Source organism: Meles meles, chromosome 9 (assembly GCF_922984935.1).
Source record: "Meles meles chromosome 9, mMelMel3.1 paternal haplotype, whole genome shotgun sequence".
NCBI lineage: Eukaryota > Metazoa > Chordata > Mammalia > Carnivora > Mustelidae > Meles > Meles meles.
Window position 1 is genome coordinate 11,344 of NC_060074.1, and position 13,422 is coordinate 24,765.

Genomic DNA, 13,422 nt, shown 5'->3' on the forward strand with positions numbered 1-13,422 from the left:
GGGTCCCCAAGCCACTGGCCGGCCTATGTCCCTCCATCGAGGCCTGCCTGCTCCTCACTCCTGGGAGCAGGGGCCGTCTCCCCAGCCCCCCACACCTGCATCGGGCACCCCTGGGCTCCCGTGGGGTCCCTTACTGCGGTGCAGCCGGAGGACGGTGTAGGCCATAGCTGTGAGGACGCGCTCTCCGTCCAGCACATAGGCGTCCCACAGCTTCAGGGTGAGCGCGAAGGGGGTCTGCGGGGAGAGCGGGTGTGGGAGGAGCCGCCTCAGGGGGTCCAGGGCTTCTCCGCCTGTGCGAAGGTCTCCCCCCTGCCCAGCCCCTGCCGCCCCCTGGCTGCGTCAGATGGGGCCCCGCAGCCCGTCCCGTGGGTGTCCTCCTCCGGGGGAAGATGGGCTCCAGACGAGCTTGGGCGGGACGGGCCCGGGCCAGTAGGACCCCCAGACCTGGGGGGCCACAGACGCTGCCCCACCCTCGGTGCCCACACACCCAACAGGACTCCAGGCTGGCCGCAGAAGGGGCGGAGGGCCTGTCTGCTCCCAGGCTGACCTGGCCTTCCTGGGGAGGCGGAGACGGACAGCGCCGGTCCCCAGGACGTCCTCAAGAGGCCCTGTTCGGGGCTCCAGGACGGGTCTGGACCGAGAGACTCAGGTCAGGGCCTCGGGGTCGGGCCTGGCTGGTCTGGAGCGTGAGGCTGAGTTTGGGCTTCCCCTGGGCCCGGGGCCGGGAGCAGGTCTGGGACCGGGTCTGCCGGGGGCCTTACCCGGCCGATGAAACACTGGAGAAACCACTTGGTGGTGTACAGCCCCGTGCTCATCCCTTGCTCGTCCTGGCGAAGGACACAAAGTGCTCGGGGCCAGCCGCCGGCCGCCGCCTCCCTGGCCCTGGCCCGTGCAGCCACGTGGACACAGTCCCCTCGGCCCCGCTCAGCCCCGAGGGCGCCCTGGGCCCAGGAGGAGACGGAGCCGGACACCGGGCTCTGGGCAGCGTGGGACAGGTTCTGCGGACCCCTACCCCTGCCCCGGGCCGGGAGGGCAGGGCCTCCGGGGAGTGTCTACTCGCCAGGTGTCTCTTCAGGCCTTTGAGCTCCTTCTCCATGATGCGGTCATGATGCCGCTGAAAACGGGCCAGCTTTGGGAATCCCGGAGCGAAGAACCCTGAGAAGGCCCCAGGCGCCCCACCATCAGGGCCTTGTCCCCCACCAGGTGGGCCGTGAGTCTGCCGGGAGCCCCGCTCCCATGCCCTGACTGGAGCGTGTGCCCACAGCCCTCCCCGCCCTGCTGTGCCCGCTTGGCCCCAACAGCAGTAGAGCCGTCCAGGCCTGGGGGCCGGCCCAGAGACCTCCTCCTCACAGAGACCCAGCTGCGTGGGGCCCGGGCTGAGCACCAGGCCCCAGGACCCAGCACACTTCCTGCGCTGGTCGCGGCAGGGGCAAGGGGGTCACCAGCCCTGAGGGGCGGGATGTGCCTCCCACGGGGAGGGTGTGGGGGTGCGCAGGCCCAACGCCTGGGCTTGGGTGCCGGGCTGAGGGCCCACAGGAGCGGGAGATGCCACTGCCCGGGCTTCGTCTGGCCGTGGGCTGCCAGGGGGCCCCGGCGGGCAAGCTGGCTGACAGATCGGGGACTGAAGGCCCCGTGGGAAGGTGAGAACGGCCTGCACATGCTGGGGCCAGTGGCCATGGCTACAGCCGCCCTGAGGAGGCCGTGACCTTTGCCGATGGGGGGGCAGGTTGGCTGGGGCCGTCCTGCAGGGAGGGAGTCCCGAGTTCCAGGTCCCGCCCAGGCGCCCTGCAGGCCCCCTACCGTGCATGGCGTGGGTCTCCAAGCTCATCAGCTGCGCCAGGGCCCAGAAGGCGTCTTCCTCACCCAAGTACATCAGCAGGATTCCCACGATGTCGCTCATCCCCTGACAGTAGCCCACCTCCTGCAAGAGCCGCACCCCACGGATCGGGGCCACCTCGCTGGGCAGAGGTCAGGACAATGGGAACCGCCCTCCCCACCCAGGTCCCGACCTCCCACGGGCTCTTCAGGAACCAGCCCCGAGCGTTAGCACCACAGCGGTGCAGGCCAGAGTCCCCGGCACCCAGCGCTCAGGGACTCAGGGGCCGTCCCTGCCCTGCACTGAGGTCTGCACCCCGGCCCGGCCTCAGTCCTAGGGTCCAGGGCCCCTCCCTTGCATCTCTGGGACCACGGGAACCAGAGTCCCAACTGGGAGTCCCGCCTGCTCAGGCATCCTGGAGACAAAGGGCACCCGCGGGGCAGGAGGGCTGGCGGCAGGGACACTCACGGGGTCGTAGACCGAATACGCCAGGAGGACGTGGAACAGGGCTCGCTGCCTGGGGACGGGGAGAGCAGGGTGGGTGGCTCTGGTCTGACCAAGCCGCACGGGAGCCCCCGAGGAGCAGAGAGCAGCCCTGGGGCCCACGGTCTTCAGCGAGGCTCGGGGCGGGACACTTGCAGCGGGGGATGCGGGTGGTGAGCAGGGGACCTGGGGCGCGGCCGGGTGGCATTTGGGGGTTCATGGTCCTGGCTATCTTTACAAACAGTGTCCGCTGTCAAAAATACAATGCCAGTCCACGCAGAAACACGCCCAGAGGGACTGTCCCCTTGACCGTGCGGCCTCGTTCGTCCATGTGTGTCCTCGCCCGGCCGAGTCCGTGCTGCCAGGCCCCCAGCCCCCCGTCGTGCCCCCACCCACGGCCCCACCCTTGCCCGGCTCCCCTCGTCCCAGCTCCACGCCGACCTTTGGGTTCCACGCACATGGCTTCCCCGCCAGGCCTGGCCCGGGGCCCTCCCCATCGCGGCAGCCCCGGGGGAAGGTAGTGACCCCTGGTTCCCGCCCACGTTCACCATGCAGCCAGACCGTGCCTGCTGCCATCCTCCCCTCTCCTCAGAGACCCCGCGTCCCCCACCCAGAAGCCCCCTGGGTCGCGCCTGACCCCCCGAGGAGACCCCGGTCCCCAGAGCCCTGCTCGTCCCCAGACTCACCCGACGCCATAGCGGTCCCAGAACATGACGTGGTTCCGGAAGGTCCGGTTCACGTCCAGGTCGATTTGCTGGACATCCTTGGACAAGAGCTGGGCCCGCGCCTTCATTTTCTGGGGGCAGAACCGGGGGAGAGGAGCCAGCATCAGGACACGGAACCCCAACCGCCACCAACTGCCCCCGACGCAGGGAGCGTCCCGAGCCACCCCGGGCCATGTCCTGTGGACACCCCCTTCCTTCCCTGGTCTCTGAGGCGGGGGCCCCCCCAGGAGCCCACCGTGCCCGGGATGCCCGCGTCAGGGACCCTGCTCGGCAGCCCTGGGCGCTGAGGCCCCTCCTGAGGGTCAGCCCGCGGGTCGTCCCCTCCCCCGCCTGGAGCCGTGTCCCCCAGGATGGAACTCCAGCCTGGGCTCCGACTCGCCTCTGCCCGCAGGGTGCCCTCGGCTCCTGCCCAGGCCTCCCCCAAGGGCCACGCCTCTGCTGAGGGTGCAAGGGCTTACCTCGTAGAGCCCCTGGTGGGTGGACTTCACCTTCTCAATACGGAGCAGGACGGCCCACACCTGACCCCTCACCTGGGGAGGGACCCCTTTATATAGGCGCCGACGCATCTGCAGGGGAGAAGGCCGTGCTGGGACCCAGAACCAGGCCTGTCCTGCCGAGCCCCGGGAGCACGAGGCATCTGGAAGCTTCTGGCTTTGGCTCCGTGGTGTCCCCCGAGAGGCTGGGTCTCCCTGGAGCTGGGCCCCATCTCCCACGAGGAGGAGGGGACTGGTGCCCTGACCCGTCGCTCCCTCCTCTGCCCGCTTGGGCCTGGAGAGGCTGGGGCTCTGCCAGCAGACTGTCCCCAGAGAGGGGCACTCCCGTGGGGTCGGGGTCCGGGGGAGGGAGGGCTTTACCCCGCCCCCGTTGGGGCAGATGCCGTCTGCGGGCGCGCGGCTCCCACCTTCTCGCTGGGCCCGTAGCGGTCCCAGTTGCGCAGCATCTTCGCCCACTTGTCGGCCCTGCGGGCTTCCTGGCGATGTTGCTGGAACAGGAGAAGGGGGGCAGCGGATAAGCCGCGGAGAGGGGAAGAGCGACCCAAGGGCAGCGTCCAGACGCCTTGCGGGCCAGGGCCATCGCGGGAAGAGACTGAGAGGGGCCGGAGAGGCACAGGGCTGCTCCCGCTGACCGCGTCTCCGGGGCTCAGCATGTTCCCGGCCGCGTGCGGATTCCTGGGACAGGTGCTTTGGTGACATAGCCCTGGGGACAGCTTTGGGGACTGGGTCTGCTGTCCTCTGGCCCCATGCCCACCCACTGTGTCCCGCCCGTGCCCCAGGACCGGCTTGTACCTTGGCCTCGTGGGCGCTGAGGCGGGGCAGCTCCTTCTCCCTGGAGGGCAGGAGAAGCAGAGCCTGAGCACCGGCCCCACCCCACGGCCCCCCAGGCTCGGCAGGGAGGCCTGACCCTGGGAGGACGGGAGCTGCAGGCGGCCTGTGGCTCAGGCGGGGCAGCAGCATCCCGCCTGGGGCGTGAGAAGCGGCTGTGGCACGTGGGCTGGGCGGGGGTCCCTCAGCCGTCCCCCAGAATCCGTCGGGAGCTGCGCGGGCCTGGCCTGGGGTGTCCCTGACGGTACCCCCCGGCCCTCGCCCCAGACCAGGCCACCCTCCCGCAGAAAGGACGCCACCGTCCCTGAGCCCCGAGCCCGCTGCAGTCCCGGCTGCACTGACCTCACCCACAGACGGACTGCAGGAGGCAGGCCCCGGGCCCCATGAAGCCGGCGTGGAGGCCCCCGTTGGGTGCCCAGGGGCCCGGCCCAAGGCCAGCTCCATTCCTGCCACGTTCTCGGTCTGCCTCCCGGGTCGCTCAGCTCCAGCCGGAGCAGAGTCTGGCCGTCAAGGGCTTCAGGCCTCAGACGAGGCCCTGAGCTGGGGACATGGGTCCTGCCTCCCCCGAGAGACGTTCCTGTCAATGCATCCCTCCCCTGAGCTGGTCGGAGGAGGGCCCCGCGGACTCACCGCAGGAAGCCGTGATGGTCCGTGAGCCTGCACAGCGAGAGGTCAGCATCTTCCCGGGCGTCCCCTGGAGACCCCGCTGGGCGTGCCTGAAACAGAGAGGGTCCGTGGTGGGGGTCCCGTCCGAGCCAGGGGCAAGGGGCAAGGAGGGAGCAGCAGGGCTCCTCTCTCCCCGCATCCTCAGGGAGCCCAGGACCCTGGGAAAAGGGACAGCATGAGAGGCAGGCCCTGTGGGCTCTGGGAGCAGGCTGAACGCCACCCCTGGGGCAGACAGGGATGCCCCCGCCTGGTTTCCCCACTCCTAGGGCCAACCACACCCCCTTGGTCTCCCCTGCGGGACTGCGGCTCTGATCCGTGCCTGGGGCATACGTGCTCTCGCTGCTGAAGTCTCCCTTTGGGGCAGACCCGCTCCCACACGCCCAGGACCCCACCTGGACTCCCCGAGCTCCCGCTGTCTGGGATCCCAGCTTGGGCCTCCCGAGCGCCTGCCGCCAATGATCCCTGCCTGGACCTCATCGACGACGGACCCCTAGGATCCCCAATGGACCCTCAGCTGCTTCCCATGGCTGGGACCCTCCCCCGCGTTGCACGTGTTCCTGAGGACTCTGGTTCTTGTCTGGGCTGAACGGGCCCATCCTTGGCTCTGGGCCCCATCCCTGCAGTGGGGGCCCGTAGAGTCCATGGGCCCCCTGTAGGCCTCACCTGATTGTACTTGGCGAGGATGTTGGTCCGTTCCAAGGCCATCAGGGTCTCCGGGTCCTCGTTCATGGTGCTGCCCACCAAAAACATCCCAAGGGGACCCTGCATGAGAAGCTCCAGGGAACCAGGCGTGTGCTCCCAGCGGGCAGATCCCCAGTGTGTCTGAGCCCAGAGTGGAGAGAACCCTTGGGCTCCAAGGGCCGCGCTGGGCCGTCGGATCCCACGCGGGCACTGCCTCCCCGGGGCACTCCCACCTCCAGACTCCCTTCCCAGCCACTGTCCCTGGCACGCGGTCACACTGAGAGCACGGACCCTTCACCATGTACCCAGGAGCACACAGGGGCCCGGGAGGCTCCGGGGAACCGCTGACCTGATGGTTGGGGTGGCGTCCCCGAGCCCGGGGCCGGCAGCGCGAGGCTGGATGGAACGGCCGGCCAGCGAGTGTCCCTGCGGGCTTGGGGGGACCGAAGGTGACTCTGAGATGTGACAAGCTTACGCGACAACAGGGAAAAGCCCGTGAAGGGGACATCCCCCACATGAACACGTGCCAGCAAGAGTGTGAAGGGGCTCGCCAGCCTGGAGGCAGGGACTTGGGAATTGGCCCAGGAGGGGCAGAGGGGAGAGCAGGAGGGACTTCTGCTCCCTGGAGGGGAGGGGCGTGCAGGCTCCCTGCCCAGGAGGCGGGAACCCAGGCTGAGGCTGGGGGTGGAGGGGGTGGGGGGGGTAGGGGGGTCGGGGGGTGGGGGGTGGGCAGCCTGCCCTCCACGGGGCTGTGGAAAGGCTGCCTGCAGCGGCTCAGGGTCAGCGTTTGCAGGTCGGGGATCTCGGCCACAGCCCTGGAGGCCCGCGCCGCTCCCCCTGAGCCCGCAGGCCCCACTGCGGCCCACAGGGAGCAGCTCACACTCACCTGTGACCTGTCGCTGTGGGAGCCTCGCCTGCTGTCTACACGGGTTTCGCGGGGGGAGCACGTCAGGGAACGTGTGGCAGAGCCAGGAACAGAGAGCGCGAGCGTCTCCAGCTGCCTGCGGACACAGAGCAGAGTGGGCGCCAGGCAGCGGCGGAACCCTGGGGCGCCACCGTTCCGTCCACGGCGGGTCCCGTGTCATCTGCGCGGGTCAGCGGGGTTCTGTCCGCACTGAGCCCTTCACCCTGCAGGTCTCACTGCCCGGGTGGTTCCACGCACGGTGGGAAGGGGAGACTTGGCGCCCTCCCACCATCCTGAGCTCCTATGCAGGGGCCCTCGGGGCAACCCTCTGCTTCGTCGGCAGGGTCACGAGTATCCTCCCAACCCACGGGTTGCCCGTGTGCATTTTGTCCTCGAGCACATTGGAGGGGCGCCTGGGGGGCTTGTCGGGTGAAGGTTCGCCTCTAGATGTTGGCTCAGGTCATGATCTCACGGGTGGAGAGATGGACCCCGTGTTGGGTCCCGGACGCTGCTGGAGTCCGCCTCAGGTTCCCTCTCCCTCTGCCTCCTTCCGCCTCAGCTCTCTCTCTCTCAAATAACTAAGAAATAAACGGTTTAAACACACACTGGAGACCGTGGGAGGAATCGTCCTCATGTCTGCGGAGATGCAGCGTCTTTGGAACGGCTGTATCATCGCCGTTCACGGACCCGCGGTGATTTCTACAGGAAGCCCCTGGTCCTTCACGTCCACTGAGGGGTTGTCCACACGCCATGGTACACGCGCTTCGGGAGTGCCACTCAGTGATTCGACGGCTGTCCCCACTCATCAGCGCTGTGCGGGAGACGTGTCCTCCCCCTCTGTCCCCGTACCAAGTTCGGACAGTCCAGTACGACGGACTGTATTCCCCACACTCACTGTTCCGGCTTCCGGGGCCTCTTTCTCTTAGCACTGGAAGTTTAGAGCTCTCAAGAGTCTTCAGGTCTCCTGCCCACCCCGCACCCACGTTCCCTCCGGCAAGCCCACCAATGCCACGCACCCCTTTCACAAGAGAAAGACCCAAGCCGTATGATCATCTCAATAGATGCACAGAGAGCCTGGGACAAAGGACAGCCTCCATTCTTGATAAAAACTCTCCACCGTGGAGGAAGAGAGGGAACATACCTCAATATCCAAAAAGCTGTCTAGGAGACACCACCGCGAGTACCACTCTCAATGGGGGGAAACCGAGAGCTTTTCCCCTAAGACCAGGAGCACAGCAGGGATGTCCATTCTCACCCGGGCTGTTCCGCAGAGCATGACAAGTCCTACCCTCAGCTGTCAGACGACACAAAGAAATGCAATGCATCCGAATTGGAAAAGAAGACATCAAACCCGTCCTCCTCACAGATGAGATCCTCTTCTTGGATACTTTCTGAGGACAACCCAAAAGTCTCCACCCCAGGATGGCTAGAACTCATCCAGGAATTGAGAAAGTCCTAGGATATACGTCCAATGCACAGAAGTCAGTCACTTTTCTCTGCACTAACAATGAGAGGAAAGGGAAATGAAGGAATCGATCTCACTTACGATGACACCAAAACCCAGAAGATACCGAGGAATCAACCCAAGCAAAGAGGTAAAGGATGGCTCTTCCAAAAACGACAGAACAAGTGTGAAGGACATTGAGGAAGTCACCAAGAAGGAGAACAAGATTCCGTGCTCAGGGGAAAGAAGAAACGATATCATTAAAACGTCTACACTGCCCAGAGCATTCTCCCCACTCAATGGAATCCCTCTCAGTACACCTTGGCATGTTTCACAGAGCCGGAACGAGCAAACCGAGTGTTTCTCGGGAATGAGGGAAAAAAACCCAAATACCTAGAGGGAGGTGGAAAAAAAAATACCAAAGCTGCTGGCATCTATCTGCTGGCATTCCAGATCGCGTCCACAGCCGTCATCGTCAAGACAGTATGGGACCGGCACAAAACAGACACAGAGTTCACGGGAACGGAATAGAGAATGCCCAAATGGACCCTCAACTCTATGGTCTGGTCGTCTTTGACCAAACAGGCAAGAATAGCCAATGGAGAAACACAGTCTCTTCAGTAACTGGTGTTGGGGACATTGGAGAGCCACATGCAGTAGAGGGAACCTGGGCCCCTTTCTGGAACCCAGAAATGGACTCCGTAGGGCTGGAAGACCGCCCTGTGACACAGGAATGCAACCACACCCCAGAGGAGCACGCAGGCGGCGACCGCTCGGACCTCAGCCTCGGCAGCTGGTTCTCACACACGGCCCCAAAGGCACCGGAAACAAAAGCAAACAGGAACTATTGGGACTTTGTCAGCTTCCGCAGCTTTTGCCCAGCAATGGAAACAGTCGCCAGAGCCAAGGACGGTGTCCTGAATGGGAGAAGATATTGGCAAATATCTGATCAGGAAGCGCTCGTACCCGACCTCTATAAAGAACTTACTAAACTCCACCCCACCCCAAATGGAATCCAGTCAACCAATGGACAAAAGACAATGATACGGGAAAACTGGACTCTCAGATGCCGACCAAACCTGGGAGGGAATTCCCGTCCGTGCCGCACAGCCCTCCCGGTTCTTCTTTCCGACCCCAGCGGCTGCACGCCCAGAGGACCACGGATGGGGAAGTAGAAGGGTAGCCGTTACCCTCCCCGCTCGTGCTCGGGTCCAGACCCTTAGAGATCGCTGTCCTCTGAGCCTGCTGGTGTTGAATAAAGCTGCGGTCCTCCAGGGTCCCCGAGTGTCCGTGGCTCCTCCATCAGGACCCCGTCACGGGGCCCGTGACATTGGGTTCCTGGACCCGGAAACCCAACTGCGCTGACATATCGCTGTCACCAGTCTGGGGGCAATGGCGAGGCGGTGGCAGAATGAGGGATCCTCGTGGAGACGGCGCGCCCTGCCTAAAATCGACCGTCTCCCGCCGGGTGGCCTCGGTGGCCCCACTCCCCTGCACCTGCCGGAATCCAAGGACACTTGGCCGGTGAGGACCTGGTTGCGATGCTGGATTCCAGGAAGGCCTGGGGCCCCAGGACCCAGCCGAGCCCACCCGTCAGGGAAGAAGGGGAAATGGATCAGCTCCCAGAGACCTTCTGGAGTCTCACAGGTAGGGACTCCCTGGAGGGATGTCGCTCAGGACAGGAAAACCCATAAAGGGGGGACAGGAATTAATTTCCACACGGCAAGGAATTCCACAGGACGGGGCCTCCCACTGGGGAGAAACTGGAGGAACTTCTGCAGTGACTGCATCAGGGAATGGGCAGTGTGTGACCCGGCCCATCAGGGGCCTACGGGCAGCCACCCTTAGAGTCCCCAGAAGCCATGGAGTCCGAGTGGGCCCTAACTTGTTTCTGTGGTGACCTCATGAGGTCTAAGGTGAGCCCTTGGGGGGCGCCAGTCTGGGGTTTATATGGCCTCGTTACAGCTCAGGGGAAGCCACATCTTCTATGGGAGAGCGGACAGGCGGCATCGGGCTGGGCTCTCCTTGGGAGAGACACCACCCTTTCTCTGTCTCCGGGCCCCCGAACACGGGAAACTTCAGCATGGCATCTGGGCAGAGAAAACCTATGGTCTTAGAAACCATGATCAAAAGTTTCAAGAAGGGGTTTTCGGGAGACTGTGGAGTTCAGAGGCATCCGGGCAAGTGGAGAACCCATGTGAGTTGGAACGGCCTACCTTAGGTCGGATGCCTTGGGAAGGGCCATCAGATGTCCCGTCAGTCCAGCCAAGAGGGCGACTTGGGGGCCCGGGGGCCCGGGACACCCTGACCAGCTCTCATGCATCGACACCTGGCTGGAAATTGCCCAGACCCTTCCCCTTTGAGTGTGGTTCGCTCACAAGAGCCAGCGACGGGCTAGGGTCTTCGTCGCCTCATCTAAGTGGCCCAACGAGAACCGACAGAAGTCTCAGCCTCTGCAGGTCTCAGCCGGAGATCCGGAGGGTGAACCGATCTCGCTCCCTCAGTTCCTACCCCAAGACCTTGTGCACCCAACCCACCAGTTCCAGACTCTCCGCCGCCACCATTCTCTCCAACACCCTCGGGTCCAGAGAGACCACCTCTGCCCCCGGGCTCAAAGGATCCATGTTCCCCAGGATGGGCAGCCAGACTGCGCCCCTGGCCAGGCGCAAGCCCCCTCCAGATGCCAGTGCCGGAGACAAGGGAACCTGAAGGCGGGATGAAGACAGGACGGTCCACCCTGGCCATTCCATGATATACTATCAGGCTTTCTCCAGCACCGACGGCCTCCATGGGAAGCACAACACCACATCTTCCCCCTTGAGCCCCCACAGGAAACACCAGCTTTTATTATTTTTGTTTTTATTTACTTATTTTTAAATTTTTCTTTATGTTTTTGATTTCTTTTCAGTGTTCCAGAATTCATTGTTTATGCACCACACCCAGTGCTCCATGTGATATGTGCCCTCCATAGTACCCACCACCAGGATCCCCCAATATCCCAGCCCCCTCCCCTCCAAAACCCTGTTAGTTCCTCAGAGCCCACAGTCTGTCATGGTTCATTTCCCCCAACTCCCTTCTCCTCTCCACGTGCCCATGTCCTTCGTGTTATTCCTTATGATGCACAAGTAAGTGAAACCAGATGATAGCTGACTGTCTCTGCTTGACTTACTTCACTCAGCATAATCTCTTCCAGTCCTGTCCATGGTGCTACAAAAGTTGGGTATTCATCCTTTCCGTTTCAGGCATAGTACCCCAAAGTATATACCATCCATATCTTCCTTATCCATTCATCTGTGGAAGGGCATCTTGGTTGTTGCCAGTTTGGTGGCTGTGGCCATTGCTGCTATGAACACTGGGGTACAGATGGTCCTTCTTTTCACTCCATCTGTATCTTTGGGGTAAATACCCAGTAGTGCAATTGCTGGGTCATAGGGAAGCTCTATTTTTATTTTTATTTATTTTTTTAAAGACTTTATTTATTTATTTGACAGACAGAGATCACAAGTAGGTAAAGAGGCAGGCGGCGGGGGTGGGGGGTGTTGGCTCCCTGCTGAGCAGAGAGCCCAATGCAGGGCTCGATCCCAGGACCCTGAGATTATGACCTGAGCTGAAGGCAGAGGCTTAACCCACTGAGCCAGCCAGGCGCCCCAGAGATTTAAATTAGTAAATGTATTATTTATCATAGGTGAACAGCATAAACTTTTCTCTTATCTCAATGTATACGTGCATAGACAATTAGACATATTTCAGAACTAACCAGCCATGCCGTGTTTTTCTCCGTGAGGTCTGACAACTCTATCTACATGTCAGTTTCTATTATCTGTTTCTTCTCTTAGTCATGTGATCCTGTAACTTTGAAAGACGAGTAATTTTTGGTGAAATAATAACATTGTGTATAAAGAAGCCAGATTTTATCTCCCAACAGAGAATTCACCATCTATACTGGACAGAGTCCAGTGTCCTCGCAACCCCGTCCCCTCAGCACTCCCGACCTTCCCGGTTGTGTTGCAAAGATCATTTCTCAAGCAGTTATCCGGATTTCTTAGTACATTTTCTGAGGAAAACAACGTTTAGACTCTACAACATCTTCAAAATATAGAAACAAATGACCCGGGTGCCCCTTCTGGAATTACTTGGCAAAAACACTCGCTTCTTGATGAGCTTCCCTAATAGCCGCAGCTCTTACTTGTGCGAGCCTGTGTGGGACGGGCCGCGGCAGATGGAGGCCCGGGGCCAGCTCTGACCAGCTGAGGTAACTGGCGGGTCCCTGGAGGAAGCGAGACAGGTAGACAGAGGGAAGCTCCAAACCTCATCGGTGGCGGTGAGAGCCGGTGCAGGGGTGCGGCAGCGGGGCCACTCGGCACCTGCTCCTGGTGATTTCACCTCTCGCGGAGAAACAGCCTCTCCCTGTGCTGCTCGCCGAGCGGTGATCTCTGCGTGCCAGATGCTGCTCTCAGGCCCTGGATGTGAGGGCAACTTCACTTTGACCTTGTTAGACCGAAACACTGAAGTGACGCCTTCTGTCTTTTAAAGTTTTATTTTATTTGGTTATTTATAAGACGAGATACTTTCATTGTAATTATAATTGCATTATGGATTAATTATCACAATTATTCTATGACTATTTAATAGAGCTTTATGGTGTTTACCGACAACATCTTGGAAATTAGCTACTGTGTATCACTGGGTCAATGTTACTAATTTATACTCATAAATGCTGTTTGATGTTCATTAGCAGCAGCCACTGTAAACTATAAGAGCACATGCCTGGAACTACGAGCCCTGGGAGTTACGCAGGACAATTCTGTATTTATGCAAAAACCACTAAGAGCTTGGATGCCGGAAAATCCTTAGATAAAAGCTCTTTCCCTGTAAGGTTGATATTTTGGAGTTTTAGTACTTTTTTGAAGAAATCATTTCTATTCCTCGTCTAGGACTGTGCTTCTAACCTCTGAGCTCCCAGCCCCGGGGCTCTGTGTGCTCATCAGACATGGGCTCCCACGTGGTTTGGGGTTCGCGGGGCTTCATTTTCCATCAGTGTTTCCACTGCACCTCGCCGCAGGTCCCGCGGCGGATACGAAGTTGAGCTGTTGCTGATTCGTCTGCGCGCCGTTGCCCCCGACAGTGACGGAGACGCTCGGGATTCTGTGTCCCGGGCCCGTGATCTGAGCCACTGGGTCCCGATTCACACTTGGGAGCCCCTCTGCTCCAGGGGCCTGGCCTCGTCCCTGAGCTGTGCCCGCGCCTCTTGTTACACTCAAGCAGCAGGGCAGGTTTGCTGCGCTCGGGGCCACTGAGGGCTGACGGGCTGGCCTGGGTCCCCCCGCCTCATCTCTGGGTGGTCGTCCCACAGACTCTGACGACAGAGGAAGATGCCTTTG